This window comes from Aquarana catesbeiana, linkage group LG12, assembly GCF_042186555.1.
Source record: "Aquarana catesbeiana isolate 2022-GZ linkage group LG12, ASM4218655v1, whole genome shotgun sequence".
Lineage (NCBI taxonomy): Eukaryota > Metazoa > Chordata > Amphibia > Anura > Ranidae > Aquarana > Aquarana catesbeiana.
This window is the reverse complement of record NC_133335.1, coordinates 3329929-3342989: the sequence shown is the minus strand read 5'-3', so window position 1 is coordinate 3342989 and position 13061 is coordinate 3329929. Positions and strand designations below refer to the sequence as shown.

The following is a 13061-nucleotide window of genomic DNA, read 5'->3' as shown; positions in this document are numbered from 1 at the left end:
CCACATGATGCTGCCACCACCATGTTTCACGGTGGGGATGGTGTGTTCAGGGGGATGTGCAGTGTTAGTTTTCCCCACACATAGCGTTTTACTTTTAGGCCATAAAGTTGAATTTTGGTCTCCTCTGACCAGATCACCTTCTTCCACATGTTTGCTGTGTCCTCCACATGGCTTCTCACAAACTACAAACAGGACTTCTTATGACTTTCTTTCACCAATGTCTTTCTTCTTGTCACTCTTCCATAAAGGGCAGATTTGTGGAGAACACGACTAATAGTTGTCCTGTGGACAGATTCTCCCACCTGAGCTGTGGATCTCTGCAGCTCCTCCAGAGTTACCATGGACCTCTTGGCTCTTCTCTGATGAATGCTCTCCTTGCCCGGCCGGTCAGTTTAGGTGGACGGCCATGTCTTGGTAGGTTTGTAGTTGTGCCATACTCTTTCCATTTTCCGATGATGGATTGAACAGAGCTCCGTGAGATGTTCAAAGCTTGGGAGATTTTTTTATAACCTAACCCTGCTTTATACTTCTCCACAACTTTATCCCTGACCTGTCTGGTGTGTTCCTTGGCCTTCATGATGCTGTTTGTTCATTAAGGTTCTCTAACAAACCTCTGAAGGCTTCACAGAACAGCTGTATTTATACTGAGAGTAAATGACACACAGGTGGACTCTATTTACTAATTAGGTGACTTCTGAAGGCCATTGGTTCCTCTAGATTTTAGTTATCAGAGTAAAGGGGGCTGAATACAAATGCCCCCCCCCCCTCCCCCCCCACACTTTTCACAGATTTATTTGTATCATTTATCATTTTCCTTCCACTTCACAATTATGTGACACTTTGTGTTGGTCCATCACATAAAATCCCAATAAAATACATTTATGTTTTTGGTTGTAACATGAAAAATGTGGGAGATGTCAAGGGGTATGAATACTTTTTGAAGTCACTGTATGTCTGCAGTGTGATTGTATCTGATGGTATTGATGTGTGTGGGAGGGGATTATGGCGATTCTATGATCTGATTGGACGATGAGTCCCTGGAATGTAGGGTGGGATCAGGACCAGCTCTGTGTTTCTCTGAATGATGAACATTCTTTTGTAATATTTTTGCCCAATCACCATCAGCGATGTTTAGAACCTGACAATCTGATTGCACGGCTCCTCGAGGTTTCCATTGTTGGCCTTGACATCGGAGAGACTTTCCATAATGAGGCCATAAGAGGAGATGAGCGGGGCTCTATAATGAGGCCATAAGAGGAGATGAGCGGGGCTCCATAATGAGGCCAGAAGAGGAGATGAGCGGGGCTCTATAATGAGGCCATAAGAGGAGATGAGTGGGGCTCCATAATGAGGCCATAAGAGGAGATGAGCGGGGCTCCATAATGAGGCCATAAGAGGAGATGAGCGGGGCTCTATAATGAGGCCATAAGAGGAGATGAGTGGGGCTCCATAATGAGGCCATAAGAGGAGATGAGCGGGGCTCTATAATGAGGCCATAAGAGGAGATGAGCGGGGCTCCATAATGAGGCCATAAGAGGAGATGAGCGGGGCTCTATAATGAGGCCATAAGAGGAGATGAGTGGGGCTCCATAATGAGGCCATAAGAGGAGATGAGCGGGGCTCTATAATGAGGCCATAAGAGGAGATGAGCGGGGCTCCATAATGAGGCCAGAAGAGGAGATGAGCGGGGCTCTATAATGAGGCCATAAGAGGAGATGAGCGGGGCTCTATAATGAGGCCATAAGAGGAGATGAGCGGGGCTCCATAATGAGGCCATAAGAGGAGATGAGCGGGGCTCCATAATGAGGCCATAAGAGGAGATGAGCGGGGCTCCATAATGAGGCCATAAGAGGAGATGAGCGGGGCTCTATAATGAGGCCATAAGAGGAGATGAGCGGGGCTCCATAATGAGGCCATAAGAGGAGATGAGCGGGGCTCCATAATGAGGCCATAAGAGGAGATGAGCGGGGCTCCATAATGAGGCCATAAGAGGAGATGAGCGGGGCTCTATAATGAGGCCATAAGAGGAGATGAGCGGGACTCTATAATGAGGCCATAAGAGGAGATGAGCGGGGCTCTATAATGAGGCCATAAGAGGAGATGAGCGGGGCTCCATAATGAGGCCATAAGAGGAGATGAGCGGGGCTCCATAATGAGGCCATAAGAGGAGATGAGCGGGGCTCCATAATGAGGCCAGAAGAGGAGATGAGCGGGGCTCTATAATGAGGCCATAAGAGGAGATGAGCGGGGCTCCATAATGAGGCCATAAGAGGAGATGAGCGGGGCTCCATAATGAGGCCATAAGAGGAGATGAGCGGGGCTCCATAATGAGGCCATAAGAGGAGATGAGCGGGGCTCCATAATGAGGCCATAAGAGGAGATGAGCGGGGCTCTATAATGAGGCCATAAGAGGAGATGAGCGGGGCTCCATAATGAGGCCATAAGAGGAGATGAGCGGGGCTCCATAATGAGGCCATAAGAGGAGATGAGCGGGGCTCCATAATGAGGCCATAAGAGGAGATGAGCGGGGCTCTATAATGAGGCCATAAGAGGAGATGAGCGGGGCTCTATAATGAGGCCATAAGAGGAGATGAGCGGGGCTCCATAATGAGGCCATAAGAGGAGATGAGCGGGGCTCCATAATGAGGCCATAAGAGGAGATGAGCGGGGCTCTATAATGAGGCCATAAGAGGAGATGAGCGGGGCTCTATAATGAGGCCATAAGAGGAGATGAGCGGGGCTCTATAATGAGGCCATAAGAGGAGATGAGCGGGGCTCCATAATGAGGCCATAAGAGGAGATGAGCGGGGCTCTATAATGAGGCCATAAGAGGAGATGAGCGGGGCTCCATAATGAGGCCATAAGAGGAGATGAGCGGGGCTCCATAATGAGGCCATAAGAGGAGATGAGCGGGGCTCCATAATGAGGCCATAAGAGGAGATGAGCGGGGCTCTATAATGAGGCCATAAGAGGAGATGAGCGGGGCTCCATAATGAGGCCATAAGAGGAGATGAGCGGGGCTCTATAATGAGGCCATAAGAGGAGATGAGCGGGGCTCCATAATGAGGCCAGAAGAGGAGATGAGCGGGGCTCTATAATGAGGCCATAAGAGGAGATGAGCGGGGCTCTATAATGAGGCCATAAGAGGAGATGAGCGGGGCTCCATAATGAGGCCATAAGAGGAGATGAGCGGGGCTCTATAATGAGGCCATAAGAGGAGATGAGCGGGGCTCCATAATGAGGCCATAAGAGGAGATGAGCGGGGCTCTATAATGAGGCCATAAGAGGAGATGAGCGGGGCTCTATAATGAGGCCATAAGAGGAGATGAGCGGGGCTCTATAATGAGGCCATAAGAGGAGATGAGCGGGGCTCTATAATGAGGCCATAAGAGGAGATGAGCGGGGCTCTATAATGAGGCCATAAGAGGAGATGAGCGGGGCTCTATAATGAGGCCATAAGAGGAGATGAGCCGGGCTCCATAATGAGGCCATAAGAGGAGATGAGCGGGGCTCTATAATGAGGCCATAAGAGGAGATGAGCGGGGCTCTATAATGAGGCCATAAGAGGAGATGAGCGGGGCTCTATAATGAGGCCATAAGAGGAGATGAGCGGGGCTCTATAATGAGGCCATAAGAGGAGATGAGCGGGGCTCCATAATGAGGCCATAAGAGGAGATGAGCCGGGCTCCATAATGAGGCCATAAGAGGAGATGAGCGGGGCTCTATAATGAGGCCATAAGAGGAGATGAGCGGGACTCTATAATGAGGCCATAAGAGGAGATGAGCGGGGCTCCATAATGAGGCCATAAGAGGAGATGAGCGGGGCTCTATAATGAGGCCATAAGAGGAGATGAGCGGGGCTCCATAATGAGGCCATAAGAGGAGATGAGCGGGGCTCTATAATGAGGCCATAAGAGGAGATGAGCGGGGCTCTTCCACATGGTACTTCGGCTGCCTCACTGTGTGGCCCCTCCCAGACTCATCCATCAAGGGGACCCATTACCATCATTGATGGCGGAGGGGTTCCCACCACTAACCGTCTGTCCCATCCCAACCACAACACTTCATTTACACCGCCTTCCCCTCATTAATACCCAGAATTCCTCCATTTATCAGGAGCCCCGACACCACTAATCAGCCCGCAGCGATGTGATAGAGACCACCGCTCCATGCGGGGCCCCGGCTGACACAACTTCTCCCAACGTCTTTCTTTTTGTGTCCACAAACTGTGTACATTCGTGGCTTCCAATGTTTGTCTCTCTACATGGCAGAACTTTATATCTTTATACTCTACAGAGGTGACATTCTCTGGGGGGGTATTTTTTTTTATATTTATATATGCCTTGAAAAAGTATTCATACCCCTTGAAATCCCCCACATTTTGTCATGTTACAACCAAAAATGTAAATGTATTTTATTGGGATTTTATGTGATAGACCAACACACAGTGTCACATAATTGTGAAGAGGAAGGAAATGATAAATGATACAAATACATATGTGAAAAGTGTGTGGGGGGCATTTGTATGGCGCCCCCCGTAGTAAATACTTTGTAGAACCCCTTTCTCTGCAATTACAGCTGCAAGTCTTTTCCATCTTCCCATCAACTCTGACTAGCTTCCCATCCCCACCACATGATGTTGCCACCACCATGTTTCACGGTGGGGATGGTGTGTTCAGGGTGATGTGCAGTGTTAGTTTTCCCCACACATAGCGTTTTACTTTTAGGCCATAAAGTTGAATTTTGGTCTCCTCTGACCAGATCACCTTCTTCCACATGTTTGCTGTGTCCTCCACATGGCTTCTCACAAACTACAAACAGGACTTCTTATGACTTTCTTTCACCAATGTCTTTCTTCTTGTCACTCTTCCATAAAGGGCAGATTTGTGGAGAACACGACTAATAGTTGTCCTGTGGACAGATTCTCCCACCTGAGCTGTGGATCTCTGCAGCTCCTCCAGAGTTACCATGGACCTCTTGGCTCTTCTCTGATGAATGCTCTCCTTTCCCGGCCGGTCAGTTTAGGTGGACGGCCATGTCTTGGTGGGTTCGCAGTTGTGCCATACTCTTTCCATTTTCCGATGATGGATTGAACAGAGCTCTGTGAGATGTTCAAAGCTTGGGAGATTTTTTTATAACCTAACCCTGCTTTATACTTCTCCACAACTTTATCCCTGACCTGTCTGGTGTGTTCCTTGGCCTTCATGATGCTATTTGTTCACTAAGGTTCTCTAACAAACCTCTGAGGGCTTCACAGTACAGCTGTATTTATACTGAGATTAAATGACACACAGGTGGACTCTATTTACTAATTAGGTGACTTCTGAAGGCAATTGGTTCCACTAGATTTTAGTTATCAGAGTAAAGGGGATGAATACAAATGCCCCCCCCACACTTTTCACATATTTATTTGTATCATTTATCATTTTCCTTCCACTTCACAATTATGTGACACTTTGTGTTGGTCTATCACATAAAATCCCAATAAAATACATTTACGTTTTTGGTTGTAACATGAAATGTGGGAAATTTCAAGGGGTATGAATACTTTTTCAAGGCACTGTAGTGACATTTATATTCCATAGAGGTACATAGTGACTTTCGTAGGGGGCTCTTTATATGACAATAATCATTTTATAGTTGAAGAAGATGCAGATTAAATTGTAACCTGAGAGAAGAAAGCTTCCCCGGTCGATGTGTGAGGTCCACCAAGGTTTGCCCAGGTGATGTCATCGCCACCCATTGAACGTTTTCTGGTAGTCATGTCCGGCCATTTTCCTGACCAGAACAGGAGACTACAGAAATGTCTTCTGGTCATCAGTAAACTTTTCTAGGACTGACATTGTTCCAGAAATACTCCGTCCTCACACGACCCACGGCTGAGGTTTCCCATGTTTATGTTTTCAGCCGACAGAGAAGCTCACTTTGACCGATGTGCCCTACAATTATGGAGGAGGCTGTATGAATCTGATGCCTATCAGCAGGTTATAATTGCCATCCTACCTTAAAACATCCATCGCACGGGGGCCCCAGAGTCTCCGTCTAGCAGGGTCCCAGGGCCTGTCCCTTCATGTGCCTGCCACTGTGGAGATGGGAAAGGATTGTGGAAGTGGAGATTAGAAAGTGGTGGAGGATGTGGTCAGAATGTTGTGTCTGTACTGCCATCACTTCTATCCCAAGAAAACCACTGTACTCCCAGCTCTGTGATTTCCAGGGACTTCTTTCTTTCACAGCTTTCCAATGTCTGGTCCTGACTGTCAGCATTTCATATCTTGTGTTTCTTTGAATACAATTTTGGAAGGCTCTTTTGCTATCTGTGTCCCTGTTTGGGAGATTCGCCCTCACTTCCTGTCCTGGTAAACCCCAGGGATTTGCAGTAAGCCAAACTTCCTGTTTCCCCTTTAAGGGGTGCGTTCTCCACTTTTTGCCTCAGTTACTCTTGTTGATGCAACAGAACTATCTGTAGCCATACCCAGTCCCCTATTCTACATCTTGGAGATTCACCCTCTCTATTTCTCCTGCTACAGAAAGACGGGGGGAATCGGAAATTAGGAGTTGTCACTAGAGCAGGAATAGATGAAACATTTCCAATGGGGACACCTGTTCCATTGACAGCTAAGAGGAGATTTTCCTCACTTTTAACCATTTTCTACTCTATCCTGAATGGGAATAACACATTTTGGCTTTATATATAGTTTAAGGATAAAGTTGCTCATTGTGCAGGAGACAAATTTTCATGTGGTCACTTACTGTCATCTTTTTCCTGCATGTAAGTGGGCTGACATTTTTTTCTGTTTTCTTCCAAGAATTTACAATGGAAAATAGTTCACTGATAACAATGTTTGTTTTTTTTTACACACTATAAATCAGTCATTCTCAACCAGGGTTCCATTAAACCATAGGATTCCTCAATGGGTTGCTAGGGTACCTTCAGATGTGGTTAGTTAACCTCCCAACCCGGATCAATGATCAATAAACTTGACCATTTTCAACCAGGGTTCTGTAGAACCAAAGGGTTTCTCTAGAGTTTGCTAGTGGTTCTTTAAGTTGTCACTAGGTGACCTTCCATCCAGGATCAATTATTAAAGGTCAGTGAACTTGACCATCTTAGCCAGGGCTCTGTGCAACCATAGGGTTTCTCTGGAGATTGCTAGGGGTTCCTTGACCCATGGCTAGTTGACCTTACAACCAGCGTCAATGAATCGATGGTCGATGAACTTGACCTCTTTCAACCAGGGTTCTGTAGAAGGTGTGGCTAGTTGACTTTCTTTGAGGTGTGGCTAGTTAACTTTCCAACCAGGATAAATTAATCAATGATCAATTAACTTGACAATTCTTAACCAGGGTTCCATTAATCCATAGGGATCCTCCATAGGTTGCTAGGGGACCTTTGAGATGTGATTAGTTGACCTTTCAACCAGGGTGAATGAATCAATGGTCAATGAACTTAACTACTCTCAACCAGTGTCTCATGAAACCATAGGGTTCCTCCAGAGGTTGCTAGGGGTTCTTTGAGCCGAGACTTGTTTATCTTACAACCTGGGTAAATGAATCAATGGCCAATTAACTTGACCATTCTCAACCAGGGTTCCTCCAGAGGTTGCTAGGGGTTCTTTAAGCTGGCGCTAGGGAACCTTCCAACCAGGATTCATAAATCTATGGTCAATGAACTTGGTGACTCAACCAGGGATCCGTGTAACCATAAGGTTACTCCAAAGGTGGCTAGGGGTTCTTTAAGCTGTCGCTAGGTGAGTTTCTAACCAGGATAAATAAAAATTAATCAATGGTCAGTGAACTTGACCATTCTCAACCAGAGTTCCTCTAGAGGTTGCTAGGGGTTCTTTAAGCTGGCGCTAGGGAACCTTCCAACCAGGATTCATAAATCTAAGGTCAATGAACTTGGTGACTCAACCAGGGATCCGTGTAACCATAAGGTTACTCCAGAGGTGGCTAGGGTTTCTTTAGGCTGTCACTAGGTGAGTTTCTAACCAGGTTAAATATACATTAATCAATGGTCAATGAACCTGGCCATCTCAACCAGGGTTCCGTGGAACCATAGGTTCCCCCTGAGGTTGTTAGAGGTTCTTTAAGTTGTGCTAGGTGAGTTTCCAGCCAGGATCAATTATTCAATGGTCAATGAACCTGACCATTCTCAACTAGGGTTCCATGCAACCATCAGGTTTCTCCAGAGGTTGCTAGGGGTTCCTTATGGCTAGTTGACCTTCCATCTCATGGTGCCTTCATTCTAAAACAGGGCCACCAATGTAATGGGTATTTTCCTTATGACCCCTGATTGACTAATCTTAGCAGGATTTCCTGGACACCTGAAAATTATTTCAAGGGTTCCTTCGGGGGGGAAAAAGGTTGGGAAAATCTTCTATAGATGGTCACGTGTGACTTTTGTGTGGCAGTATAAGCTGAAATGCCCCTTTAAGTGCCAAGTTCAGTGTGACTTTCCAACTTTGTAAAGGATCTTAGTCATTCTTTTCTGTAGCACTAATGAAGGAGGAAATAATACAAAGATGATACTGTATAATGTTTCTGATACAAGTTACTCATCATTCGTGTTCCTGGAAATTGAATATATCCGAAGCACATCAAACGCCCTTTTTGTCTTTAATCCGGAGAGGGAAAACATGACCTATTTGCTTCTCCCCCCCTAGTTATTTCATCCCTCTATCTGAACGCTGCTCCCTCTCCTGACATCAAAGGCCGCTTCTGGGATATAGATGGTGTGTTGCAACAACAAGTTTAGAAGAAACACAAAATTCCCACCAGAAAGGAATGTTGCCATATGTCTGCAAACCAGCATATGGATCACTTTAAAACCAGATCGCCGCACATTGCGGGGTAGGACGGCTGGGAGTGTAACGTAATGGCAGACAGTCGCTGCGTCCCCTCCACTCTTCTACTGCTGTTCTGAAGGCATCAACACTTTGTGTGCCGCCAACCCCCCCGTGTGACCCGTGATATGGGGATCATCTACATTGTATTTATTTCCCAGATTTATTGAGCACCAACATATGCCGCAGTGCTGTACAGAGAACTCTGCGCCAGTAACATCAGTCTCTGTACCAGAGGAGCTTACACTCTAGTGTCCCCTCCCCCCACAGCCACACACTATTATTATTATATTAGGAAGTTTTCTCGCCGCGTTGTCCTGCCTCCATTTTTCTTCTGTATATCTCCCTGGGGTAAGTCCTATAGCTGGACCTGTTTCTTGGCGGCTCCCCCCTCCCCTCCCCCCGGCGTCGCTGCACTTTACACTTCATTTCCATGATGAAAAGGGTCATTAGGATGGGAATTGGAGCCCTCTTTGCGGTTTCACAATAATTAGGGGTCGAAGTTATTTTACTGATGAAGATGATGGAGACTAATTGGTGGAGCTGTGAGCCGTGTGGTGTGAATGTCGTTATCTGTAGTCCTCCATGGCAGACAGGAAAGTACCATGTGCTCTCCCCTAGACCATGGCGCAGTCTCTGGGTGTAGAGGCATTCAGACAGGAAAATAAAACAATGACCACCTATGTAAAGGATCTCTACAATATCTATAATAATATCAATACAATATATAGAATAACGCAATATATAGTTCGGATTAGGTTGTATCAAAAAAAAAAAAAACATCCTTCATACAGCAGAGAACTTCCTCCTGGTTATGGGAGATGTGCCAAACCATACAAGAAAAGTTCTCCCACATCACAGCATAGCCCTGCGTGCTTCATTGTCCCTTCTCCCCAGTCCCATCCTTCCTATCCTGCCTTGTCCTATCCTGTCCTGTCCTGCCTTGTCCTATCCTGTCCTGTCCTGCCTTGTCCTATCCCATCCTTCCTATCCTGTCCTATCCCATCCTTCCTATCCTGCCCTGTCCTATCCCATCCTTCCTATCCTGCCCTGTCCTATCCCATCCTTTCCTATCCTGCCTTGTCCTATCCCACCCTTCCTATCCTGCCTTGTCCTATCCCGTCCTTCATATCCTGCCCTGTCCTATCCCATCCTTCCTATCCTGCCCTGTCCTATCCCATCCTTCCTATCCTGCCTTGTCCTATCCCATCCTTCCTATCCTGCCTTGTCCTATCCCATCCTTCCTATCCTGCCTTGTCCTATCCCATCCTACCTATCCTGTCCTATCCCACCCTTCCTATCCTGCCTTGTCCTATCCCGTCCTTTCCTATCCTGCCCTGTCCTATCCCACCCTTCCTATCCTGCCCTGTCCTATCCTTCCTATCCTGCCCTGTCCTATCCCACCCTTCCTATCCTGCCTTGTCCTATCCCGTCCTTTCCTATCCTGCCCTGTCCTATCCCACCCTTCCTATCCTGCCCTGTCCTATCCTTCCTATCCTGCCCTGTCCTATCCTATCCTTCCTATCCTGCCCTGTCCTATCCCACCCTTCCTATCCTGCCCTGTCCTATCCCATCCTTCCTATCCTGCCCTGTCCTATCCCATCCTTCCTATCCTGCCTTGTCCTATCCCATCCTTTCCTATCCTGCCTTGTCCTATCCCACCCTTCCTATCCTGCCTTGTCCTATCCCGTCCTTCATATCCTGCCCTGTCCTATCCCATCCTTCCTATCCTGCCTTGTCCTATCCCATCCTTCCTATCCTGTCCTATCCCACCCTTCCTATCCTGCCTTGTCCTATCCCGTTCCTTTCCTATCCTGCCCTGTCCTATCCCACCCTTCCTATCCTGCCCTGTCCTATCCTTCCTATCCTGCCCTGTCCTATCCCATCCTTCCTATCCTGCCCTGTCCTATCCCACCCTTCCTATCCTGCCTTGTCCTATCCCGTCCTTTCCTATCCTGCCCTGTCCTATCCCACCCTTCCTATCCTGTCCTGTCCTATCCCATCCTTCCTATCCTGCCTTGTCCTATCCCATCCTTCATATCCTGCCTTGTCCTATCCCATCCTTCCTATCCTGTCCTATCCCATCCTTCCTATCCTGCCCTGTCCTATCCCATCCTTCCTATCCTGCCTTGTCCTATCCCATCCTTTCCTATCCTGCCCTGTCCTATCCCACCCTTCCTATCCTGCCTTGTCCTATCCCGTCCTTCATATCCTGCCCTGTCCTATCCCATCCTTCCTATCCTGCCTTGTCCTATCCCATCCTTCCTATATTGTCCTATCCCATCCTTCCTATCCTGCCCTGTCCTATCCTGTCCTATCCCATCCTTCCTATCCTGCCCTGTCCTATCCCACCCTTCCTATCCTGCCTTGTCCTATCCCATCCTTCCTATCCTGCCCTGTCCTATCCCATCCTTCCTATCCTGCCCTGTCCTATCCCATCCTTCCTATCCTGCCTTGTACTATCCCATCCTTCCTATCCCGTCTTGTCCTATCCCATCCTTTCCTATCCTGCCTTGTCCTATCCCACCCTTCCTATCCTGCCTTGTCCTATCCCGTCCTTCATATCCTGCCCTGTCCTATCCCATCCTTCCTATCCTGCCTTGTCCTATCCCATCCTTCCTATCCTGTCCTATCCCATCCTTCCTATCCTGCCCTGTCCTATCCTGTTCTATCCCATCCTTCCTATCCTGCCCTGTCCTATCCCACCCTTCCTATCCTGCCTTGTCCTATCCCACCCTTCCTATCCTGCCCTGTCCTATCCCATCCTTCCTATCCTGTCCTATCCCATCCTTCCTATCCTGCCCTGTCCTATCCTGTCCTATCCCATCCTTCCTATCCTGCCCTGTCCTATCCCACCCTTCCTATCCTGCCCTGTCCTATCCCATCCTTCCTATCCTGCCTTGTACTATCCCATCCTTCCTATCCCGTCTTGTCCTATCCCATCCTTTCCTATCCTGCCTTGTCCTATCCCACCCTTCCTATCCTGCCCTGTCCTATCCCATCCTTCCTATCCTGCCTTGTCCTATCCCGTCCTTCATATCCTGCCCTGTCCTATCCCATCCTTCCTATCCTGCCTTGTCCTATCCCATCCTTCCTATCCTGTCCTATCCCATCCTTCCTATCCTGCCCTGTCCTATCCTGTCCTATCCCATCCTTCCTATCCTGCCCTGTCCTATCCCACCCTTCCTATCCTGCCCTGTCCTATCCCATCCTTCCTATCCTGCCCTGTCCTATCCCATCCTTCCTATCCTGCCCTGTCCTATCCCACCCTTCCTATCCTGCCCTGTCCTATCCCATCCTTCCTATCCTGCCCTGTCCTATCCCATCCTTCCTATCCTGCCCTGTCCTATCCCACCCTTCCTATCCTGCCCTGTCCTATCCTGCCTTGTCCTATCCCATCCTTCCTATCCTGCCCTGTCCTATCCCATCCTTCCTATCCTGCCCTGTCCTATCCCATCCTTCCTATCCTGCCCTGTCCTATCCCACCCTTCCTATCCTGCCCTGTCCTATCCCATCCTTCCTATCCTGCCCTGTCCTATCCCATCCTTCCTATCCTGCCCTGTCCTATCCCACCCTTCCTATCCTGCCCTGTCCTATCCTGCCTTGTCCTATCCCACCCTTCCTATCCTGCCTTGTCCTATCCCGTCCTTTCCTATCCTGCCTTGTCCTATCCTAGTCAGGTCTGCCTTACCCTAAATTTCCTATTCTGTCATCCTACCCTATCCTATCTTGCCATGGCTTGCGTTATCCTATACCATCCTATACTGACTGTCCTACCATATCCTATTCTATCCACTGCATCCTATCCTTTCCTATTATACCTTCCCCTGTACTATCTTACCCTATCCTCAGCAGCCTATTGTAGTTGGCTGGAAGCAAATGTTATTTCTTTAATTTTAGATAGAGATGTTTTTATTCCTAACCCCATTAGAGAGATTCTTCCTCACTTCCTGTCCCTGTGACACCTGTACAAGAAATGAGTGGTGCAGTTGTCACCAGAACAGGAAGTCACAGACAACAATACAAGCATTGTAAGATGTTTTAATCCCGCCCACTTTACCAAATATTTATTTTTGTCTGGCAGCAAAAAAACCTGATAGAAGCTCCAACCCTCCCCCGCTCTATCCAAAACTACAGAAAATTTGGGTTGGCATTATAAAGTATCATTTAAAGGAACAATAAACCCCAAAGTTTTGGAAAGCATTTTTTAGGGTGTGA

General features: G+C 47.8%; 1 protein-coding gene across 1 annotated transcript in view; it reads left to right on the top strand.

The window, feature by feature from the left end:
• Window positions 1–13061, top strand: part of LOC141113819 (centrosomal protein of 112 kDa-like) — a gene marked incomplete at its 5' end in the record, with an annotated part of 66919 nt that overhangs the window by 34699 nt on the left and 19159 nt on the right.